General features: G+C 39.0%; 1 pseudogene; it reads right to left on the bottom strand.

Moving 5' to 3' along the window:
• Positions 1-1,285: 1,285 nt before the first annotated feature.
• Positions 1,286-5,929, bottom strand: LOC102477789 (small kinetochore-associated protein pseudogene; annotated as a pseudogene).
• Positions 5,930-6,164: the final 235 nt, after the last annotated feature.

Here is a 6,164-nt window from a genome sequence, read left to right as displayed (position 1 = left end):
TTTTGCAACTATAAGATCATGGAGATGTACACAAAGTGTTCTTACAACATTGAGCAACTTATCCCAGCCCGAGGTTCCTACTTCTAGCCTACTTCTTAAGCAAGATTAAATTCATAGCTTATTCTGTTGCACTGTTTTAACCTTGACTCAGTCCAGAAAAAGTGTGATGTCCTAGATAGAGTTTGAGAAATAATTTAGTATAAGGTTTAGTTGATAATTTTTGCTTACATGTTGCTTCTGGGTGCTCATAATTTCTATGATCAGACTGTGGCTTAGAGTGTATGGGAAAGGAGCCTGACTCTGCTGGCAGATGCTTTCCATCTCTGAACCAAGCGTGTACAAAGAACAGCTGTGCATTGCTTCTGATCCCAGTGTACAAGCTCCCTCACGCAGCTGTAGTGAGGCAGTAGAGATTCCACAATGAAAGGGTCTCCAGTTACATTATTGCCAGTTGGTTGTAGACAGGGTCATGCTTGCTGTTATAGACTGAATAATTTATACTATAAAAACAAACCAATCAACCGATAAAAGACTTAAACAATATTTTTATGATAGTTATGTTTCTTTAGTCCTTGTATTAGCCCTTAATGGTGTTTCTTTGCTAGTTATTTTTTTTAAGCGTGTTGAAATCTGCTGCATGCTTGACACAAAAATGTGTTTTACTTATCTTAATGGATAATTATTTGAAGTGGGAAAAAAATCTCAAATACAGACTGACCAACAACATAAGCTTGGAAGTTACCACCCACACACTGAGCCACTCTTTGTCAGTAAAAAATTTTTGTGGAAATTACATGAAGCCAAGAATAGGGTTAAACTATATCTTTTAAAAGAGGAAGCAGGCTTCCTATAGGAAGATCTTAACTATCATAAAAATCTTAGTATAGCTTTGGCATACTTTAGATTCAAGAATGGGCAGAGAATGGGCCAGCAGGTGGCATGGTGATTAAGGCACTGGACTCTCACTTGACTGACTGCAGTTCGATTCTCAGACCTGGAGACTTGCTATTTCATTTTCCCTCTCTCCTTCTCTGGTGAGTATATGTGCCCTGTAGTGGATTATAACAAATTATAATGATAAATAAAATTAAGTAAATAATTCTTTTTTATGTTAAAGAATATGTACAGAAATTTTACTGCAAAAGAGGCCCTTTTTAAAAAAAACAGAAATAATTTAAATTAAAAGCGCCAAGGCATAATGTTTCAGGTAGGTGTGATTATCATCTGTAACTTTAACCCATTTATTAAGCCAACAACACTTTTAGGAACGTCCAAGGTCACAAAGTTACAGTGAGGTACAAATCCCAGCCAGGATGGGACAGAACCTGTTCCAGGCTAGGAGGGCACAGCGTGGCTCCTCCATCCTGTCTCCCACGAAGCACCTACGCTCCACTATAATGAAGGTCTTCTTTCTGCAAATCTGAATGTGGTCTTTTAGATCCTCTGGCTGCGGCTGGTTCAATCTCCTGATTCTATTGGTGGGCTGCTTCGTTGCTTCGGAAGACGATCCAAGCTGCCAGCTCCCCATCTTGTGAGCTTCAAGTATGTGAGGCTCAGGAGAGCTGAGCAACCGGAAGGTTGCTTTCTTAAAGGAGGAACCAGCATTCTTGCATAAACTGTCCTTAATCCTACTACGGAAACTTTTCATTCTGGAGACGGTGAGTCCTAGAAGAGCATAACCAAGAAGATGCCCTGAATGGCTTCCTCTCCAAATGGGAGTCATCTGGCCACTTGCCTTTTGCATTTCTAATAGCTGCTCCATTTCTGTGAGGGCTGCTGTAAAATCATTTACTTGACCATTACATCAGCTTTGCTGTTTTAGAAATCAGGCTCTTTCTTCTTCTTTCATCTTCAACTTTACCTTTAAAACCTGTAACTCCTCTATCTGCTTTTTGGCTGTTTCATGAAAAAGCTTCAGCTCATCCTGCAAAGTTTCTAACAGCAGCATAGAACTTGTGTGATCCATAGTGGATTCTTGCTGTGATGTCTGAGATTCACTGCCTAAAACTGGGTTGAGGCCCTTACTGTCCAAAATTGCCAAACAGTTGTTCTGAAACTTCTCCAGCAGCTCCACTTTCTGGGTCAGGTCCTTCAGCTCTCCCTGAGTTTCAGTCAACTTCTGGTACAAATGCTTGTTGACAGCCTCAAAGAGCTCATTCTTATCCTTGAGTTCTTCCTCTGACTTTTGCTTTCTCAATGGTTTGTAGCTCTTCTTCACATTTCTCCTGTTGGCTGTTTCTGCAACTTTCACCTGCCCATTCTCTTGTCTTGGTTTGGCTGTTTTTGTAACATCATTCTCAGAGCCTCCTGAATGAAAATACTTGGGAACATTGACTTCCTTGGTCCTGACAGGTAATAGACTCTTAGAATTGGCTCGAGTTCGTGTGTCTGCAGGCAGGCCGCTGTTTGGCACAGAGGGGATTTGCGGGTTGTACACTGTCTTAACCACGCTGGTCATCGTGATGAGGTGGGTCTGCTCCTGCCCTCAGTCCTCATTGCTCCGGTTCAAAAGATGCTCAGCGACATCCACTCCGTCGCTCATCCAATAATTCTTTAAATAAAAAAAAAATATAATGGGTAGTGATTTTCGTTTTTCTCAAATAAACTGGCTTGATGTACATATTAATGAGTTTAAAGAAAAGTTAACACAAGCCAGAGACATTCCATAAAATACATTGACTTACACACAATATCATTTCAATAATATCCTATAAAAGGAAGGAACCCTTCCCTTTTTAAAAAGCGGTATCTTGGGACCAGCAGTTAGCGTAATGGCTATGTCGCTGGACTCCCATGTAGGCGACCACGGTTTGAGTCCTGGACCCGGTGGCTTAAACTCATGCCCAGCACATGCACGTGTGTGCCCAAGATCCCGAGAAGAGAATGGAGGAGAAAGGATTGTGGCATGGCCATCCCCCAGGGGATGATTTCTCGCTTTCTATCTCTCTGTCTCTCTGGCAAGCACACATGCCCTATAGCAAAAACCTCCCCCCACCAAAAAAAAAAAAAAAATGGTGTCTTGGTATTGTTTTAATTATAAAAGTGACTCATGTTCTATGACAAAATTTCAAAGTACTCATTCTAATGTGCAATTTGTGTAATGTAGATGTTCCTCTGTAAGCTCATCATTCCAAAGGGAATCACTGCTATTCAGAAGGTACCCTTCCAATTTCTTATATAAACATAATATGTGTATGTAAATGGGATGCTACTCAACATGCTATATTTTAAATGACTTTTGTCATTTAAAATGACTTTTGTCATTTAAAATGTGTATTTGAACATCTTCCAAGTCCAAGTTTCATACTCTGTCTTTTAAAACATATGCATAATGGTCCAAAGGGTGGTTACACCATATTTTATTTAACCAAATATACAAACACTTAGAAAACTCTTTTTACTGTTTTAAATAAATCCACCAGGAACATCTATGTACACTTGTCATTTTTAAAAAACGTCTCTGAGGATAAATTCTAAAAAGTAGACTTCCTTCATTAAAGGATAGTGCTTTACAATTTCAATTCATATTGACAGATTTCTTTCCAAAGTTTATATCAATTTCTATTTTTTCCCAGTAAATGAAAGGACCTAGTCTTTCCAATATCTTTGCTTTTGCTGAGCAGTAGCTATCTTTTGATTATTCGTAATTCTGAAAGATAAGAAGAATATCATTGATGTTTTGTTTTGTGTCTAATTAGTAATTAGTGAGTGTAGACATCTTTTCATCAGCTTCTTGACCACTTGTATTTCACACTTTGTTAATTGAGCATATTCTTTCCCATTTCCAATAGGAGAGCTACTACATACTACTTTGGAAGAGCTTTTACATAGTGTTTATTTTCGTAAAGTTGTATACATTACTTGCGAATTGAAGTGATGTACCCAGTTTATTAAGAATTAGTTACTCACAGAACCCCAGTTCTCCTGGGGCAGTCAAGTTGAGCTGAGTTAGATGGAGCCTTGTTTTGTTTCTATAGCAGTCTGGACATGTGTCTCCTGAAATGCTTGTCAGGACTATGAGTGTTTCTCACCCTGATTCCTCATCAGGCCAGTGGCTTATGGAGACAGGGACAATTCTTGTTCCTCTGAACTATTTTATTATAGTTAATAATTTGCCTGTAGAGTCATTTGAGTTTTCAATATATACAACAGAGTACAATCTTTGTAGAAAATGCCTTTTGCCCATAAGCTTATACTTTACTTCCTGTTTCATCACATTGGCTCTAGCCCTGGTACTTAAAGTGACACTACTAGAAAGCAATCATTAAAAGTAGTAACACAAGCAATGTTAACTGGCTTTCTTTTTCCTCTCTTCCACAGTGTACCCCATGCTTTTTTGAAGACCCCACATATATCTGTCTGTTGATTTTCTGTTAACATTATGTTTTGGGCATTTATCCATGTCTTTACATGTAGTGCTTACAAGGTTAAATGAATATGCCGCAATATATAGAACCTGTTTTTTAATCAACGGTCATTTGGGTAATTTAATTTTTATGTAAGAAGCAATACTGTAATACATGTTCTTATAGAGGCCCCTTGGAAACAGGTGCACAATTTTACAAGAGTTTGCACTTCAAAGGGAAACTTCAGTTCTAAGTGCATGCACAGCTTTAACTTTACTAGATGTTATCAGTTAAAAATAGTGTGGGAGCCTTCAAAAAGTTTATGGAAAAGGTGTATTATGGAGAAACTATGCAGGGGCCAGCCAGTGGCATAGTGGTTAAGGTGGCTGGATCCTATATGGCCAACAGTGTGGTTCAAGTCCTGGACCTGGCTTGAAAGTCCTGGACCTTTCTTGTGTGCGTGCATACCCAGAGTACCGAGAGGAAAATGGAGGAGAAGGGATTATGGTGCAGTTATTCTCCTGGGGCAGGGGATGTGTTTTCACTTTTTTTTTCCCGCTCTCTCTGGCAAATACATGCATCCTCTAGCAAGTTTTTTAAAAAAGGCATGGATTTCAATTGTTTTTTACACCAAAATAAACTCATACTTTAATTCAATTTTCTATGAGTGTTTTGAAGACCCCTAGTATAGAGTAAGATTCCATTTATTTGAAGCTTAAGTACATGAGAAATTGTATGATGTGTTTATGGAAAAATAGAAATGAGGAATAAAATACAAAAACCAGGTACGTGAGATCTTATCAACTTCAAAATCATGGTCATGTGTAGGCAAGAGGGGGCATCAGAAATCAGGGATCCAAGATGATGAAACACAACTGTCTTGTGGTTGTGTGTGTCTTGTCATCTGGAACACAGTACATCTTCTGTTGCTACAGAAGCAGACAAAACAGGAGAAGCACTCATAGGTTTTCTACCACCTCAGGTCAGAAATGCTGCATTTCTGCTCTCAATTCATTGGCTAGAACTACTAATTTGATCTCACCTATCTGAAGGCCATTCTTTTGGTTAACACTTAGCTTATAGTCTAAAAGCAGACGGAGTGATTCAGCTCCAGAATAAATAACCTCACATTCTTTTTTGCTCTTGATCTACAACTCCTTAATAATTCAGACTTTCTGGATCTCTCAATCTCTGGATGTTCAGTGTCTGAATCTGCCATCAACTGCCTTGAATGCCGTTTAATCTCAGAATCACCAGATGGAAGCAGAGGTTACCGGGCTTTTGTACAACAGTGACTCACAGAGGACATCTGAGTGGCTCCACATCTTTTGAAGGTTTTGTACAAGAGGCTAGAATATTTTGGGTTAAAAGTAAATGTTAACTACTGATCATTTTATTTATTCTTTTAAAATAATTTGTAATTTGCCCCTTAGTGACATAATAAAGCTCTTTGATTAGAAAGCCTTTGAATGAGACGCATGCTGACTGGTAGATCGTCCATGAGCTCGGGAGGCTTTGAAAGGCTCATTCATCAAAGCCAGCAGTTTTGGCAAACCCTGAGCCACAGCTTTAATTAGCATCATGTTGACTTCTTCAGTTTGGATTTTGCATAAGTTAAAGCAGCCAAGGAAATATTTTACTAAAATCCACCTGCTCACTCAGCATCACCTACCCCTTTGGTTTTCCATAAATAGCTCAGGATGAAGGGTTGACAGTCTAGTTGTTTTCATACTCACAGCTTGGTTGATTCAACTGAACATATGGGAAGACAGAGTTTGGGAGCTTTGTGACTCTTCTTGAGCCAGGGAAGTGGGCACC

The sequence above is a fragment of the Tupaia chinensis genome, unplaced genomic scaffold, assembly GCF_000334495.1.
Source record: "Tupaia chinensis unplaced genomic scaffold, TupChi_1.0 Scaffold000563_1, whole genome shotgun sequence".
Classification (NCBI taxonomy): domain Eukaryota; kingdom Metazoa; phylum Chordata; class Mammalia; order Scandentia; family Tupaiidae; genus Tupaia; species Tupaia belangeri.
This window is presented reverse-complemented; position numbering and strand designations above follow the sequence as displayed.